This window comes from Lepus europaeus, chromosome 15 (genome assembly GCF_033115175.1).
Source record: "Lepus europaeus isolate LE1 chromosome 15, mLepTim1.pri, whole genome shotgun sequence".
Classification (NCBI taxonomy): Eukaryota; Metazoa; Chordata; class Mammalia; order Lagomorpha; family Leporidae; genus Lepus; species Lepus europaeus.
The window spans coordinates 79,726,629-79,745,858 of record NC_084841.1 but is presented as its reverse complement, the minus strand read 5'-3'; positions in this window follow the sequence as shown (position 1 = coordinate 79,745,858).

The window sequence follows — 19,230 nt, the reverse complement described above, 5'->3', positions numbered from 1 at the left end:
CCGCTCTCTATAACAGCTTTCCAAGTATGAATGTTTTATAGGATCCGAGCCGGCAGTGCGAGAACACACACTGCCAAGGGAGCTCTTTCTTAACGTATTAATAAAGCCAGATCTGTTAAAAATACCCCATCTAACCCTCTCCTTCCCCCAGCCCGACACTGGCCCGGATGAGATGAGGGAAAGTCACTGGCAAGGTTTGGCGTTCAATATGATGTCTACAAATCTGCTGTCCACCCCCACCGCCCAAGCGCCCACGAAAGAGGCGCTGACAAGCTCCCATACAAGCACTCGCTGGAGGGTTTTAATACTCCGGGTGCAGCGCAGCGTGGTCAGTGCGGGGCCCACTGGGAGGAAGACCCTGGGGGTCAGCGACCCGCAGCCCTGGGCTAGGGAGGCGAGGCAGAGAAGCCGTGGAGCCTCTCTGGGCCATCAGGGTCACCTGGCTCTGGGCGCATTCTCCGCACCCCGCCCAGGAAGGACATCTTTGGGCCTACATCGACTTCCCTGCAGGCCGGACACCTGAGTCAGGAGCGGGTGGAGGCGAGGTCCCTCGTTAACTCCTGGCAGCCTCCCAGGAAGTGCCAGGCGCCCTGCTTGGCGGACCGGCAGTCCGGATGGACGCGCGCGGAGCGTGGACCCTGGGCTGGGCTGGGCTGCACCTGGGGCGCCGAGGGGGAGGGGAGACGCTCTCCCTCTCACCCGGCTTCCCTGCCTTTCTCGAAATGAGATGTAAATATATTCATTACAGTGTGATCCCTCTGATGAAAACAGATAAACATTTTCGTAGGTCGGGAACGTACTTTTCAATTAATCTCAATATGGAGGCCCAAGCACTAGCGTGGAGAGTGGCGCACGAGCCGATGCCCAAGGCCCACGCTGCGCTTGCCCGGGTTCGGGAGGTGACCGCGGTAACCTGGCTCTTCCTAGACGGGGCCGAGCCTGGCCCGCGGCCTGGGGAAGCCGGCGACCTTTCCCAGTCAATGGCCAGCGCGCACAGCTATGGAGGCGTAGACTCCCTGGAGGACTCGTCTGGGAGCCTGGAGGCCCTGGGGCTTAGGGAACAGGGCGCCCGCGGGCGCGGCGACCCGTCGGGGGACCACGGGGAGTGAAATGTACCCTCTGCCACCTCCTCCGTGGGTAGGGAGGCCCCCTCCCCTGCATTCCCACAGGGAGAGACAGTAGCCAGTGCGGGCCCAGAGACTCCGTGTGGCTCTTCCAGAGAAAGACGGCGCTTCTTGGGGATCAGGGGTCACGTGGGCGCCCCCCGCCGGTCCGGACTGGCCGTGCGAGCCCGAGGCTCTGCCCTCCGCCTGAGCGCAGACTGCACTCGCGGATCTGCTAGCGCTGAGCCCGAGATGGTAGCATCCCAGCCTCCGGTTCCGCTTTCTGACAGTTGGGCTGGCCTGGGGCGCGGCCCGAGGTCTCCTCCTGGGGCGGAGGGGCCGGCCCCAGGAGGGACCAGGCGGCCGGGCTCAGGGTACAAGGCCTTCCCAGGCCCTGGTTGCCGCTGCCGCCCAGGGCCTGGGCAGGAGGTGAGCTGGAGCAGGGCGAGACGCCGCTGCCTGGGTGGCCGCAGGGAGGCCGCTGAGCGGCGAGCCCGCCTTCTTGCCAAGCGCCAGGGGGAGCCGTGGAACCCGGGTGTGGAGCCGCAGGCAGAGGTAGGGCCCGCGGCCCTGCCTGGCCTGCCTGGGGCTGACGCGGCACTCAGGAGTCCAGAGAGCAGAGCTGGGCTAAGCGGGCGAAGTGGAACCGAGGGGCTCCCCAGAAGGGACACACAGGAGGGGATGTCCATCTTGAAATGGTCTGGGGCCTAGGAAAGTCCAGCACTGTCTTTCCTAACCCACGCACTTGCGCGACAGCTGAGCACTTCAGGGGCTCTGGAGTCACTTTAAACTATATTCGCCATAACGTTTGCCAAAAACATCAGTGAGTCCATCCCGGGCCGTGCAATCGCCAGAGAGGGAGGCTGCGCCTCATCTGCTGGGGTTCAAGGTCTGGCCGGGGCCAGAAAGGGATGACCTTTGCCCTCGCACGCAAGTCCTGATCTGGTACCAGAACGGTTGGAAGCCCAGGGCTGGGGACAGAGGCCTCTCCTGCCCATCAGCTACTCAGGCGTAAGGGACGCTGCCCTTCCGGTTGGTCCACGCTCTGCCTCCGCTGCCGAAGATCTCCGGGAGATTGAGGGAGGCCGCGCCACCGAGCCTTGCGCTCGGGAGCACTGCGGATCTGGAGCTGCGTCCATCTAAGTCCACCTGAGCTTTTAAAAAGCGTGCAAAAAAAAGTTTATTTATTTAAAAAAATCTCTCTCCTCTTCCTCCACGCGCAAGCATGTCTTACATTTCCTACAGTGGCTGCATCGCCTCCCGTGAGCCCTGCGATTCCTCAGAGCAAATCACCTGAACGCGTCTGCAAATAGGAAAGCGAGAGCAGCGCAGGGAGGGAGTTGTGGGGAACACAAGTGAGGACTCATAAAACTCTTGTTAAAGGGCCTGCTCAGGATCCGTGGCGTCACCGGGCCTTTCACTTGGAAAGCCAAAGAGTTGTATTCCTAAATGAGTTAAAGACCCATTTACCTCTGTCGTGTTCTATTCATCAAGCCACAAGTTGAGAGTTCCTAACATGAAACTATTTGTTTGCTTACACAACCAGCTGGGCGCAATTTCACGTCTGAGATATCTATCTGAAAGCGCCTCTCATTTATTATCTCTCCTTGTCAGCGAATCCATTTTGCAGCTCCCCCTCCCCGCTTTGGAGTTTATTTACTTACTTATTTATTTATTTGTTTGATTAGAGTGGGACTTCTTTGCCTGGGAGGACCTAGGACTGGACCGCGCTCCGCGGGGGCTGCTGCGCCCAGGGCGCGTGGCCTTGGGGGCCGCAGAGACGCGTCCGCGACCCTAGCTGACCTCGACCGCCAGGGTGCAGGGTGGGCTCCGGCAGGGCCTGGCCTGACACTGCAGAGCTGCTATTGTCCTAGGACGTCCTTTCTGTTAGCCTCAACCACCTGTACGAGGAGGGGGGCGGGTGTGGAGGGAGGCCCGGGAGCCTTTCTCAGAGATGGGGGCCCGGGATGCGGATTTCAGAAATGCGCTCACAAAGCCTCACCTAGTCCCTTGGGGCCAATTTCTTCTCCCGGGGCCCGGAACACGGAGTGAGGAACCAAGATGTAAATAGTTGCGTGATGGGTTGGGGGAGGGGGGCCGCGCATTTATTGTGTGTGCGGAGGGGAGAAGGCCTGCACGTGGTTTCAATTTTGAAGCACAAAGAAATAACATGCAATGCAGAAAATAGGTTTATGAATGTAATTGAGAGGAAAGAAAACAATTAACACGGTGCAAGGTTGCACACACTCCCTTCTGCAGCCCTCGCCTCCGCTGCTACCCCAATTTTGAGAAATCCGGATCACATGAATAGAGTGAGTCTAGGCAGTTGGATCTGGCTGACCAGGGAACCCCTGACGGGGATCTCGGGTGATGGCTGGATAATGCTGTCTGTCCATTTCCCACTGTGCCAAGGCCTCCTTTCACCAGGCTGAGAGCAGGGGATCCAATCCCCAGGTCCCCTCAACGAAATATTCCCAGTTGCAAAGAAGGAAAGGAGAAAGGATGACTGGAGGGGAAAGGGAGGAAGAGAGATAGCGAGGGATTTCTCTAAGTCCAGGCTGGTCTCCACAAGCTATCCTATTGTGTTGATTTAGGAAGACATTTGCTGTATATAACGTTTAAGGCTGATAATATCATTGCGCAGCCAGATAAATAAAGCATTGGCCCAGCGGTGGGGTCAGCGATCGATCTCTGGGCTCAGAGGAAAAAGGAGAGACAGGGTCGTGCGCAAGAGGCTCTGTCTGTGTGCTTGTCAGCCGGCGTGCAGGAGCCCGAGCGTGTGTGTGAGCGTCAGGGTGCGCGCGCGCGCGAGCACCAACTCTTCAGCTGGCCAAGAGGCTCATTAGCATTCCTAACCCATGGACCTACGCTGACAACTAACAGAGATATCCCGCTCACCACCAGGCCTCCTCTCCTTTTGTCTTCAGATCTGGAGGAGAAAAAGATTTCTCCATGGAAGCTGGAACCTGAACTTCTATGTGGTTATTGGAGAGTCAGTGGATTTAAAAAAAAAAAAAAAAAAGATATATCAGGATTTTGCCTGATCTTTCACTCTGCTTTAAAAAACTTCCCTCCTAAAAAGGGGAACTTTTTTTTTTTTTTTTGCCTTTCTCTCTCAAAGTTGCAATATGCTTGTTGAAACCCCAAGCTTAAAGGGAAAAAAAAATCCTCTGAATATATTTTGCCATTTCTCCTTGTTGACAGGAAGAGAGGTGGATGTTTATATGGTTGGCTCACATACATACATGAAGCTGGTACTTTGAGTTAAAGCTTTCTGGAACACAGAAACCAGGGGTTGTTTGAGCTTTTGATTTCTCTCTTCTGTTCGACTCTGTTTTGTTATGAGATAAAACTCATTTTGTTTTCTATAATAAACAGCCTGCTTATTACTTTATTGTGCTCCATTGTTTTCCAAATAAAGTATACCTTTCAAAATCACGAGGGAGTTAATTTTGTATTAAGGTTCAGAAAAATGCAATTTTAGATGCCTCCCTTATTCTAAGAAATACTTTTAAATTATACTGTTTGGTGCAGTTTTAATCACACTTACACCTATGGGGAGGTGGTCTTTGAATCATACCTCACAGGGAGATGAATGTGTATCCATTCTGCCCTCCTATATCCTGTTCCTTGAAACTCCATCAAACTAGGCAGATAGTTTTACATCTGAGTGTACAAATTATCCCATGTTGACAGATGTTTGTCACTTAGTAACTTCTTTCCAAGTTTTCTCCCCCTCCCCTAAGCCTTCTTTGCAGCTTGCTTTGTTGTTTTAAAATATGCATGTCTCTCACTGGAATGCCAGTCACGAGTGCAAACTTTGTGTCCAACCTCCCACATGAAATGATCCTTTTAGAGGGAACTCGATATGTCTCAATCTGCACTTCACTCAAAGCCTCTGGGTACGGGCCACTCACTCACTGGTCCTGGCTCCACAATAACTCAGCAGAAACGAGTTTCAACTAAAAATCCCCTCGAGTGTCTCCCAGGGAAGAAATATAGCTCCTATAATTAAAGGAGGCAACGGCCAGAGGGGGAATGCAGCCCGCAGCCAAAAAAAAGTAAGAGTTTTATTTATTTGCTGATTGAACTTGGGTTGTCACGGCCAGCAGGTTTATCCACAGTGGAAGTGCTAGTGGTTTGTACTGTGTGTGCACAAGAGGGAGAGGTGGGAAGAAAGAGGCGGGGATGGGAGAATGACAGGGAAGAGGAAGATGGAAGAGAGACCAGGCCAATCTAGGGGGCCAGAGACATTTCCTAGCTCCGGATCTGAATGAAAACTTGGAGAGCTGAGGGCTCTGGAGGGGGACTCGGAGATGAGGGCAAATGTGCGGCATCCTGAGGAACAGGAGAGCTCTAACTGTTTTCCCCAGAATATGACAGCGGGAAAATTATTAGCTGTGCTGTGTGTGGCGGCTTGGTAGGTGGGGGGTGGAATTACGGAGGGAGGATGAGGAGGGAGGGAAGGAGTTCCAGGGCTCCAAGCACAAGTGTCAGGGAGCCAGGAGCCCTCAGTTGCCTAGGTGTGGATGTGAGCTCATGCACCTTATTTTAATTAGTTTTTATCTATTTGAGCCCATGCTGGCATTGGAAACAGTCTGAGGATGATTTATCTCTCAGGATGAAGAGAGCTCACTCAGGTCCCAACCTCTTGGACCACCCCCCAAAAGGGGGGTGGTGGTGGTGGTGGTAGAGGAGATGAGGGTGATGATGATGGTGGCAGCTCTGGGCTTCAGAACACAAGGAGTGCTCGGGCCGGGCAGCTCATTTCTATTAAAAAAGGCAAAACTTTAGCACTGATGAAAAACAGATGATTTTTTTTTTTCTCCCTCTCTCTGAAACAGTTACTCTCTTTTACTGATGCGAAGTGACGTCAGCCATGCCCGCCCTATCCCCTTGGAGGAAAGGGAGTGAGGAGGAGGGGGTGAAAGGAGGGAGCTGAGAGAAAGAGCTAGAGAAAGAGGAGCTGAGAGAAGAAGGAAAGGGGTGGTGGCTGGGGGCAGAGGAGGAGAGCGAATCCCCTCCACGCGCTTGGCCAAAATTCCACAAAGAGTGGGCAAAGCAGTGCGGCCGAAGCCCGTGATGGGTGGGACCCCCATCCCTGCCCTCACCCGATCCACATTTTCTAACATGTGGAAAGCTTACAGGCCCTGTGCACTTATAGAAGCCGATAATGCATTAGCTCTCAGCAATATTTACAGCACCACTTCTAATACACACCAGATGGTTCGCGACTGTGCCGCCCCAGCCAGCTCACTCCGCGGTTTTACTCCGCGGCACTTTGTTGCAATTACGCTCCATGCTGAGACCAATTTTATTGGTGACCTATTTTTCATATTTGCAGCATTTTATGTTAAAAACCTCCTCTCTGGCCTTTTTGTAAAGGGCAGAGCTCCGGAAGGGAGCGCGCAGGAGGACAGCGGTGCGGTGGGGCCGTCGAGGTGGATATTAATATTTATCACGATGTTACACACCTCGGGTTTAAGTGAGTAAACCGGATAGACATAAGTGCTCTGGTCATTATGTTTGTTCACTCGTCCCCGCTTTGTCAGACCCCCACGGACTGTCTACACGGCGCGCTGCCTCGGAGTCAATACATCGGGCCATAAATATTGTATTCCATTAATTATCGCCGCACTGCCTTAGCCTGGGTGCCGGCGTCCTCGAACGGCGCAGGGCAAATGAGGACGCTTCGCGAGCATATTTCTAGGCTGGGAACCCTGCTGAAATTTCCGCGGAGTCTGGGAATTCCTGGAGTCTCAACCCGGGGCTGGGCCTGGGGCTGGCGCGCGGCGAAGGGGGCGGCGGGAGGAGGCCCGCCGCCGCCAGGAGCGCTTGGTACCTGTTATCTCGCCACGCAGAAGGCCATTTGGCACGCCGGGAAAGGCTTTCAACTTTATCTCCCGCCATGTAAATATCCCCGAGTACCCGACTCGGGGACTTTGTTTTGCACCGAACAATATAAATATCCTATTTGCTACAACGCAGGTGTGCTCTTCCTACCCAAACTCTGTTGTGTTATTTTTTTATTTTTTTTTTCTTCCTCGTTTATGGTAACTCTTTATACTCCCCTCCCCTGGTTAAAAAAAAAATCACAGATGTTTACTTTACTGATATAACCTATACCGTGGTTAGGCTGAGAATAATATGCCTCAACTAGCAGTCATTTCCAAATAATAGAAACGTTCTGGATGCATTCCAATGCTACACATGTACTTGGTCATAAAATGATACGTGAAAAAATTAACATCTGCTTTCCTAAAATCAAGTGTGCCAAGTAGCTTTTTATGAATGCTTTCCTCATTTTGAAAAGAAATATGGAGAGATAAACTGGCACCCAGATGTATAGCGTATTTATAATGGGTTTTAGGATTTAAAGGTAGCTAGTCAGTGCACAAGCCATTTAAAAACTGACGTTTTAAAAGCTACTTAACCCGAGACATCTCTGAATCCTGAAGAGTCTTCCAAATTTTATTATTGGAAGAGGAATGTACTGTAATTTAATTGCGCATCCAGGCAGAACTACACGCAAGCTGAGGCGCAGCAGCCTCGGCTCTGCAGAAATTCCAACTCGCCTTTTATTTACCTAATTTCTCAGCAAGATTCCCAGGCCCTTAAGAAGGCAGAGCTGGAAAGTTTAGTTGGGCTCCTTTTTTGTTGTTGTTTAATTCCACTATTAGGAAATGAGGCCTACCTTTGAATTATTTCATTAGGATTTGGCCTTTTGGGGGAAGGGGTGGGAACCACAATCATTAGTGGCTTTTTATTATTTCTACAATAAATGGCTGGATGCTTTGTTGAATAAGCTGCTTGAATGTTTTGCAGATGTCCCACTTAGACCAGATCTGACCCCCTGTTTCCTCCCAAATAAGTCGCTTAAACTCTCCCACCAGTCCGTTTGCGCGAGGGCGTCCACCTCGGCCCAGCAAGTTTGCGCGCCTTGGTCGAACTCTTGTGAAATTTCCACCCCGCTGCACACACACACACCCCACACACGCATTTACACACTCGCTCCCACCCACTGAGCCCCTGAGCGTGGCAGACGATAAGAGGAGAGGAGAAAAGGCGAGGAACCGGCGAGGCGGAATGGGGAGGAGGAGGGAGGTCACCCGGTGGTTACCCCCCGCCCCGCGCGAGGCGCGCCCTCCGCGGGCCCCTCGCCCCCCTCTTTGTGCCTTCGGTTTGAAACGTTGGAGGTGGCCCAGGTCCCTTTCCCCCCTGCAAAGCCCTGGGAATCTGCATTTGCCAAGTGCTTGGGAGCGTCCGCCCAAGGTGTTACACCCAGGGAGCCGGGCCGTGCCCCAGGCGCATCCGCCCCGCGGCACCGCCCCGGCCGCGCGTGGGGAGCCGGGGGGCTTAACACAGGGCTCGGCGGGGGCGCGGGGCGCGGCCTTGTGACGGGCCGAGCGCGAGTCGTGGCTCCGCCGCGGGGAGGGGCGGCCGGCCCTGGGGGCCGCGTGGCTCCTTGGACATGAAAAGCGGGGCCGGGCTTCGGGCGCGCCTCGCTGGGCCGCGCTCTGGCGGCGGGAGAAGTGCTTGTCTGGCTCGGCGTTGGAGAAGCCGCACCTCTCTTCTCTCCAGCCCTGACTTGAAAAAGCACTTGGAGGAAACTGTGTGCGCGCGGGGAGGGCCGCGGGCTGGGCCGGGGCCGGGCCGCGAGGCCGAGGGGGGCCGGCTGGTGGGTGGATGGGGAGCAGACTGGAGAGACAGCTCCTTTCTGAGTGACAGGACCCCTTTACAAAGGGCAAACGGGGCGGGGCGGGGGGGCTTCTAATATGAATAGGAGAATTTGCAATGTTTTGCAGTTACTCCCCTCCCCTGCTTTTAATTTCTTTTTTCCCCTTTTTCTTCTATTTTGCTTTTCTTTTCCATTGCTTTCTTTTTTCATACTCCCTCCTCTTCTTTTTAAAAACTTTTTTGTTAGATTGGAAATGCGTGCGGCCAAGTGTCTTGATGCGTTTTCAGGAGAGAGATAGAGAGAGAGAGAGAGAGAGAGAGAGAGAGAGAGAGAGAGAGAGAGAGACTTTGTTAAGTCTTCCTGGGCTGGTGTGAACGTGTTTTTGTGGACTCACTGACCAGAGTGGGAAAGGCAGCGTTCAGACAGGCGCCCTTAAAGACGGTATGTGTGTGTGTGTGTGTGTAGGGGAAAGGAGAGGCTAACTTAGAAAGTTCTCCCTCACTCCCATCACCAAATCTGTCACATCTTTGCGTCTCCCTAGAAAAGAGACGGTGGCCTCATTTCCCCATTTGAACATCTCGAAAGTGATGATCAGATGCCTCTGTGAGAAATCAGAATGGGAGAAGGAAGCTCAAGTCACACTCAGTTTTTTTTTCAGCTCTGCCTTCATGGAATTTAGCCCTAGAAACACTTCTATTATCTCCATTCTCAGCCCCAGGTTTTTTTTTTTTTTTTTTAATTGAAGTACCATGCCTTATAGAGGAGAAAACCTTCTTTCAGAAAAGATTTAAACCCACAGCACCAGTTGTTTGTTGTTGTTGTTGTCATGATTACGATAGTTATTATGTCGTCCCCTCTTTTTTGCACTTGATCTGATGAGAGAACTTTTTTTAAGAGTGTGAAATGAACGACACAAAGACAGTATATCCATGAAAAGAAGAAAGTGGTCCCTTTAATGAGAAGTAAAGAAAACCCAAATGTAGATGAAGTGTACCGTAAAAGCTGCTTCGAAGTCCATCCTAATTCCCTTGGGCTCGGGCATCATCAATGTGTGATAATTGGGCGTTCTCCGAGGAGGTAAGGCAGCCGCAGGGTGGGGAGTCCCGCGGTGGAGCCTCCCTGCCCTGTGATCCCGAACAAATTTTACCCTGGAACTTGGAGACAATGCAGACCCCAGATTTCGCTCTTTCACCTTCAGGTGCTACCTGCCCATTAAAGTAATTTTTTTTTTTTCCTGAGTTACTGTGCTCCTAGGGGATTCTCACCCGTGGTCCCACCCCAGGGCACCTCCCAGCATGCTGGTATACGCTGGGCCATATTCTAAGGGTTTTGGACTATTATTTTGTGATCAACTCTGTTTAATTTTCTGTTTATTTTCGGACCTCAGCCTTTCTGGATCACAAAAGTCCCCACAAGGAACACAGCAATAAATCTGAGCAAAAATAAGACAGGTTTCCTCATCTATGTGTAATACAGTTAAAGGACATTGTTTTGTCAGACAAGCGCTAAGTAGAAAATAAATCTCAGATGCTGGGGAAACAAAACGGAGCGCTTCTGGCATGTGTGTAAATTTACTTTTAAAAGCAATAAATCAATGTTAAATTAAACAGCTGGGTACCCTGTCTAGGAGAAGGTTCCGTGTTTAAGACCTTGATGGGAGAAATGTGCTATTTAGCAAGACACCCCCCCACACACACACACACTCAAAGCGAAATTTGTGTTGTGATTTGGGGCAAAACTGGCCTGGGAACTTTTGCTCTGAACTTCAGAGAGCAAGAGGGGAAGATGGGGCATGAGTTGTAACTTGTGTCCAACCTCGGAACATGGAACACATGTTCTCAGACATAAGGAGACGAGGGGGTTTGTGAAAACGTTTTAGATGTTTTCTAAATTGTGGGTCAATCTGTGTGAAGTACAATTTTCATTGGCTTAGGCTCGCTGAGAGTTTTTAGTTCTCTGGGTTTATTTCTCCTATAAGTACTATAACCTGTGCAGGTATTTTAGTGAGTACATGGAGCATATTCTTATCTAATATTTATTTTATTCCCGAAGTGGCTGTTTCGCATAGTAAATAACATAGTAGAAAAATCAAGAGAACTGTTACTTTCTATCCATTATCCCTGTTTCCTCTGAGAATCAAACCTGAAATTGTAATAGCATTTAAAACTTGTGAAATATTTTAATATTTCACATTCTAAGGTTTTTTTTTTTCCTTAAAAAAAAAAAAACCCAAACACCACTTGACTGGGAAAAAATTGCGTATGGGGGCTGGAGAAAGGGGACAGAACAATAGAAAACCCAAGCTCTGGCTCTGTGCTCACAGAACAATGTGAATCAATGAGCTATCGCAGAGGCGATATTCAACAGCAGGACATTACGAGTAGTTCAGGGCAAGCGTGCATGTACACTGGATTATTTTTCCAGCCTTAAAATGAAATTCCAGAAAGACTCAACAGCTCTTTAGAAAGCAGATGTATTATTGAGATGAGCTCTCTTAGTCTTTTGAATTCAGATCAACTGATTTTAAACAAAAATATGGGGCTCTTGCCTATGCAGAAAGCGGAATGTTCTTTTCTTTCTCTCTATCGAAACTTCCAGAAGCTTTATTTTGTGGTTACACTGTTAGTCCTGTTCCAAAGAATACTCAGAGACTTCAGTAACACCATTGAAACTTTAAAAAATGGGAAAAGTGCTGTTTCCCCCCTCGAACTGCAAAACTATCAGGGATGCGTGTTGGCGTCTTAGCCACCTTTGACTTCTCTTTACCAAAGGAAATATCAAAGGGCTAGGCTGCCTAGGGTCCTGAGAAGGCAGCACTCCGTTTCCTTGCCCTTCCGTGGCTCGTTAGAGAAATCCGTGTCTTCTGCTTCTCCCGGATCGCCTGTCAGGAGAGGGCTGGGTAGCCCTGGAAACTCAGAATGACTCGGAGCATCCTGCCAGGTTTGCCCAGTCATGAGCTTGCTCTGCGCTGCAGCCCCCAGGAGTGCCTTCAGCCCAAGGTGAGCCTTTCAGGCCCTGCTCTTTGTCCCCACGTGGATGGGAAGGTGCAGAAGTAGTGAGATGCCGGGCTGTATGGGGGTATGTTGGGGGGAGGATGGGAGGGGAAGCAAAGGCCGCCTGCTCTAATTAAAGACGATAAGCAGTTCTATGAGGAGCTGTCCTTCAGCCTCAGCTGGAGGCAGAAACAGTCGGGCGCATCGCGGCCAAGTCTGTCTAGGCTGGCCCGGGGGGCGAAGAGCGCAAGCTTGCAGGTAGCGCTGGGCTCAGGTGAGCCTGGGCTGGCGGTAGCGAGTGTTTCTTGAAGTCCCCCTGTGCCACCGCATCCGCTGGTCTCTCTGCAAGCTGGGCTTGACTCCGGCGCACTTTGATTCTAACTTTGCTTGCTAGATGGCGCTCGGCGTCTCAGGACCTTCCGTTGCAGAATTCAGCGGCGTTGCAGAATTCAGCACGGTTGTTCTGAACTAGTTGTGGGCATTTGATTAGCGCGGTGCTGGCAAGGTTATTATTGCCCTTGTTTTTGTCACCCTTGTTCTTTTTCTGATTAACGTAGTGTCCAGGTGGGAGCTGCCCCTCTTAATCCGTCCAATAATAAAATTCAGGGAAACTCTGCACCTGATTTTAGGGCACATTTATGGCTCAATTACCCGTTCTGATGTATTTCAAAAAGCACCTTAGTAACTTTTCCGCCAGGAATCTGATTGCAATTCTCAGAAAGCAGGGAAATCAGCAGGTCCAGATGGTTATTTACAATCTTGGAGATTTAGCAACAGGGTCCACTGCCTTTCACTCCCATTTCAGGATGAATTAAGCTGGTCTTAGGGAACTTAGCACTTTGATTTGTCATTATGGAATATTAGTGATTGATTTAAAAAGTATTATGATTTATTGAAAACCCAAATAATAAGAATTGATCTCAAATAAAGTGCATGTTTTAATATCAGCTATAAAAGTCACCACAGAGGTTGTTTCACATGGAGGATGATTTGTGGATCCTAATGTATATTTATTTCAACCACTAAGTGGTTCTTCTCAGATATTCAAAACACTGTTGGGGGAGGATCCTTTGTGTTAAAACACAAAGACAGAAAATCAATAATTCTAAGTTCTGATGGGAAAAAATGGAGATGAGTCCAAAGGACCTGTGCCTTGTTTTGTCAAATGAAGACATCACTTTCACAGCACCCACTGTTTGTGTGCCATTGTCTGTGTTTTAAAGAAGGCTGCAGGTAAGGAAGGCAATAGTTACCAATGAAAGTTATCTCTTTATAGACATTTTCCCATCACTTTCACAAAAGGGAGTTTCACTTGCTACTTGCTTTTTGGGTTGAGGGAACTCATTTGTTTAGAAATGTTCCACCTGTGGGAAACATTCCTGACCCTCAGAGCTGGATGGTTTGGAACCCTTGTGCCCAGAGTTAGCTGCTTTGGTGAAAACTCCGCAAAGTCTCTCCCTAGGTGTTAGGCTGAAACTAGCAGGCGCTGAGAACCTAAAGCGGAAAATTTACAGCTTGATCAGCCCCAGCCGCACACCAAAAAAACCTGCTACTGGTGCAAACATATGTTCCACATTAAGTTAAGCAAATGGCTCTCTTTTTTTTCAGGGTTGAAAGTTGATCATGAAAAATCAGATATGAGTGCATTATGTTTCCAGTGGATCCCCAGATCTTTAAATGCTTACAAATCCTTTCCGATCATTTACACAAGTGATTTCATCCACTGTATTTCCTTATTAAGATCCTAGTTTAGAATCTCCTGCAAATTAAATGCAGTCAGGTATTATTCTCGGCAACATGTGTAGTTTGAAAAGTTGGCTAAGTTGAAAACTGGGTGTATTCTTCCTTCAAATGTTAAACTGCTAGATAGCTCAAGTGTAACTCAGTTATTCTAATGCTTTCTCGGTTTCCACATAGACCTCTTAACTTTAAAAAACAGAAATTAAAGTTCAGAATTTATTTTAAAGTTCCTTTAAAGTTTCATGCGCTGGAGGAGTAGGTGATTTTTTTTTCACAGCGTGACACAAAATAAGGAGTGTTACCAAAACCTTTAATTATATCAGGGAAGACTTCTTTTAATGGATATAACTATCTTTTGCAAATTTCCTGTGGTCATCCAGCTACCTCCCAACTCTTGTTATTAGAAGACCAGTCTGGCTACTCAGACATTGTCTGGCACCAAAGTTCAGCGTGGACTCCCCAGTCTCTGCGACAGCTCCCTTGACAAGTGGCAAGGGAGGCAATCACGCAGCAGGCACCTTGGGTCCCTTCCTACACAATCGCGGGACGTCTGATTTCCCCTTCCCTCTCCATATTCAAAAGATCACACTGCAGATCTGAACCACTATTGTCATGTGGAAGTTTGCTAGTTATTGTTTACACCTCTCTCTTCTTTCCCCCAAGGAGTTTTGGAATGTTTAAGGGATTATTGATTTCCAAGAAACCAGATGAAGAAGCCTGTTCTTTTATAACGTATGAAATAATACTTTTCTTTAAATGAGCAGTGTATATTTGACATTGACAAATGGGCAAGAGACAGGAAACTTATTTTAAGAGACCTTGAAGGGAAAAAAATAGGATGGCAGCAATCCTATAGAAGAGTATAGGTTTGGATTAAAACTTTGAATAATACAGGAAAAAATGGCCATCTATGCTGTCAAATGGCTTAAAGTTTCACCAAGCATGTGCAGGTGGCGAGGAAACACCACTGGAGAAGCTTCTATCAGGGGTCCTGAGCAGTTTCCTTACTGTTTTGATTTATTATAAAGAAAATGAGCTTCTCATCTTTCCTTTCCATGTTTTTTTTTTTTTTTCCTCGCAATCTGTGGTCCAGAAATATCCACTGAGGTCTGGGAGTTTCTGACTTAAAATAACCCGGAAAAATCATTTTGAAACTGGATCAGGAATACAGTTTCAAGGGAAGGACATCCTGTTTAAGTACAGATCTTAACTACCCGTACTTCAGTAGTCCAAGTCATAAAGGAGATCCCTGCGAGAGCAGGAGAGTCCCCCAAACCCAGACTGAGGACAAACCCTAGGCCCCCAGAAGTTCAGTCAGTGCTGTCCCTTCCATCCCCAAATTTCTACCCTCCTCCTCCCCACTGATGCAGAAAACCCTACATCCTCCCTGGGACCCCAATTCCCTTTTCTTGCTCCTGAATTCGGGAAGGTTAGAACGAAATATTTCATTTATCCAAAGCTGGAAGTTCGGTTCAAGGAATGGGATCCCGAAAAACACACCAGACACAGACTTTCTAATACTGTGGAGAACTTTCAGTTGTGGGACCGAGCCTAGACGGTGGGGGTGGATCCCAGTCTAGAGTCAGTGAGTCTCCAAGTCACTCTTATTCAACAGGTTCCCTTTACAACCCTGCACACTTCAGCTGCCAAACTGCATTAGCCAACCTGAGTTCTCCCTAGTTTGCATAAGAGGGCCATGCGTCCAGTTTAAACAGCTCCCCACATGGCTGTGTTTCTGGAGTAGTTCATATTTGCCTTAGGATTTGGGCAAAAGAGCTCCTGGGACCGAAAGAATGAGAGAATGTGGAGGGGAAAAATATCTTTGGGGAAAAGAGAGATCAGGAGTGACTCTGCGGACTGGGAAGGGTCTCGACATTTGTGAAAGCAGAGTTGAGGATAGTGTGGGCTGCTGGCTCTCCAGAAACAAACCCATTGTTAACCTGTGCAAAATGTAATGCAATGGTTGTACAGGACCGAAAGATACAGTGTTTTGATGCTAAATTGCTGTAAAACTGAGAAACTCAATGAAATTTTTCGTTGCAGTACTATGCCAAACAGAGAATGATTTTATCCTGATACGTAGGGCAATCCAAGCTGCTATTCAGAAACTATTTTGAAATTAGTTTATTGAAGGCATTTTATAGGAAAGAAACCCCTTCACTTAGGGTACCGGAGCTCTCTCCCTTTTCCGCTTATTCTTGATTCTTTTTAGCAAAGTTTGGATTAAGTTGGTTTGAAACTATTTCTGTACAATCGATCTTGAACAGAAATTTGGTTTTGGTCGCCTCACCTGCTCTAAACGTGCTATTTTCGTCCGCAACGTGGATTCAAGAGACAGGATGACTAGAATATGATCCTGGCAGGAGGGAAAAGATTTCACTCCAAGTCCACCAAAGGCGAGTTTAAGTACAGCAAGGCGCGTGCTGAGGTCTTTAAAAAACTAGTCTTGTCTTAGGAGTGCCGACTTTAGTGTTGCCAGGGAGACCACGCAAAGGGAAAGATGCCACACGGGAGTGATCTTCCTCTGTGGCACTTGCTTCGCGGGACAGCAAAAAAGAAAGCGCAGCTCGGCGTGGAGGTCCACGAGGAGAAGACGGGCCGGGTGCGGAGCCAGACGCGCCCCCTTTCCGCTGCTGTCAAATAAGTCCCTGCCCAGATCTTCCCCGGCGGTCATTAAGCCACCTTCGGCAGCTCCAGTCCCCGGCAGGGCCGTGGGACCAAGGTCGCGTGGGTTTGGACGCGCATCTGCGGTGCAGGTGTCTGGCTGCAGAGAGCTCCAGCCCTGGGAAGAGCGTGTTCCCGGCCACCCCCCGCCTCGCACCCGGGTCGGTGCGGAGCAGGCAGGCTAAAGGCGGCGGCGGCAAAGTTGGCCCAAGAAAAGTCGGGGTGGGCGGAGGGAAGCCCCGGACCGCAGCCTGACCGAGCGTGGCGCTGCTTGCAGCCCAGACTACATGCAAATTTGGGCAGACGCGCGGCAAATGGTGTCGACCCGGGGCGCTCTGGCAACAGCGGGCGGGGAGAAAGCAAGACTCTCCACGCACAGCCGGCATTCTCTACATTCACTGTCGTTTTGGGCTCCGATCCTAAGATTTCGGGAGCCAGTTTCCCAAGGCGGGGGAGTGGTCGGAGAGAGGAATCCGGTGAGGCCGGAACCTTGGGGTTCTGGCCAAGGGCAGAGGGAAGGGGCGCGCTGGGCGCTGTCCATGGTGCTGGGGAAAGTGCAGTTTCTTCTCGCTCCACTCTCTGTCCCCAAACCGAGTTCAGGTGTGGAGACGGGAAGGGTGTACCAAGAGTTTGTGAGGCTGGAGGTGTTTTACCCTTCTTATAAGGTGGAAAGCGCGAATGTGGCTTTATAATGGAAACACTACTCTTGGAGGGTTCTACCCTGCATTTCTCAGTCACTACTGCTTAACCAGACAGCAGTGTGAACCGGTCAATACAGGGCTGTTTCCTGCTTTAAGTGTTCCGTATCACACATCAAGGGAATCAGCAATTCTTGTCTTACAAACTAAGGAGGAACAAAAAGAGGGTGTTTGGAGACTTTGAACATACCCCAGAGGCAAGGAACTATTTTTCCAGATTTGGTAGGAAGTGAAAGCAGAGCAGGTTGACCTACTGGATAGTTGAGTTTATTGAGACATTATTGAATATATATATAGATTCAAACTCACTTTTAAATGATTCCCTAAACTTCAGACTTGCCAACTGCTATAGTTTGTGTGTGTGTGTGTGTGTGTGTGAGCAAGAATAAAAGGAGTGATTTACCTATTCTAGTCCTTACTATAAATTAGAAATAGCTAAAATTTCATTTTAAGTTCTTAAATGGTCCTCTAAAAATTGCAGTTTCAAAGCACAGATCTGATTTCTTAAAAGGCAGGTGGTCAGAAAGAAAGCAGGATATGAAGAGAAATGATTTCAAATGTAGGGCAAAGAATTAAATAGACACCTAACCTACCTAGCAAGGGGGTGACATTCTTGTCACACACAAACACATCATGTGACAAATTGAAGATAAGCTATGCACTATGTTTGGTCCAACTAGAAATGTGAAAAATAATGCATCTCAATTGTTTTTAATCCTGAAAATCATCTTACATAGCCTTTGCAACTTGCGTCCCTATGACAATGAAGGCAGAAAAGGACGGGAATCCAAACAGCTGACACCGTGGTAACAACTGGCAGCATCTCATTTGATATTTGATATCAAGCACTAGATCAATATCTGAGAGATCAATGCAATTTTAATGGTTTTCTTTCAAAACTGTATGGGAGCCAAATTGTGACACTGTGTGCTAGGATTATTTTTAGAGCTGGTTATTCTAGGGGATGATATTAAGTAATTTACTGAAGCAAGACAAAAGCAAAAGGAGAGGAGGGGGGAAAAAACAAAATCACTACAACAAACCATCAATAATTCTTCAGTTGATGACTCCTGATTAGCCAAGGACCCAGATAAGGTGTGAATATCTATTGGGAAAAAAAGTCACTTAGTTATGGTTTTAAAAGAAGAAGAAAATAAGTCTTAGAAAAATAATTAGGAGGTGAATGAAAATGAACTGGGTCAGATATACCCTTTTTTCAGACACACTTCAATACCTGAACAAAATAATGAAAATATTAAAAAGATCAAAGTCTTTTAGTTATAGGGTCCATGCTCTCATGTGTGGAATTTGGTGGAAAATAAGATTTTTCTGCATCCCTGGCAGAGTAGAAAACTGAGAGCCCTCTCTGATCCCTAAGCAATACTTCCACAAAGGTCAAATAGAGGGGGAATAGCAGATAAGTATACGTATTGTCTATTATTTTCCCTAGAAGGGTTTATACCTTTACAAAATAAGATGCAACTAGTCTAACACAGAAGCACATAGTTACTTTGACTTTGACTGATTTGCTTACTAACTCATTTCACTTGACAAAAATGCTAAACTTGGATTTATTTATTTGTCTTTACAGATTCAATTTTGAGGAATTTTTCACCTAGAGGGATCCAAGACCTTCAGTCCGAACAGCAACTCCTGGGGAGGTAGATGATGGGGGAGGGTGTCAGAGGGGGTGCGCCTAGGTGAGCATTTCTCTAAGGAGAGTACTAGAGGTGGCATGTGCTGATTTTAGGTAGTGTTCGGGACACACAGAGGTTTATGTTTTCACGTGAGCAAGAAAATGTCTTTCATTTATAATTCAACTTTTATTAAAAACCTGGAGAAAATGAGTTTTTCACTTGAAATAATACCAATATTTAAGGAAGTCTCTGAAGGATGAACTAAAAATCTCCCATTCCTCTTTAGATACAGGATAAAATACTTAAAAACCACATCGTTCTTAAAACTGTTCCTTAAATTTTTTTCCCTAAAGTTTTTCTTTATGACAATAAGTTACCTGATAAAGAAACTGACATCACTTCAAATAAGTCATTGCATTCTATGCTCTTAAAGGAAATGCATATCTAAGTTCTTTTGCAGAATATTAGGCAGTAGATTTCTTAAGAATCTAAGTAAAGTTGTATTTTATAGGATTCTACTAACTCCATAAAATGTTACATTCTACATGTCTCTATTATCCATTTGATTTCATATTTCACAGATTGCCTACAAACTAAAGACACCCAAAATTTAAATAAATTTTTCTTTAATGAAATAAATCCAACTTTACACACAAATGCACATTACATACTAACAGAATTTACAGATGCAAATTAACTTGAGACATTTAAAGAAAG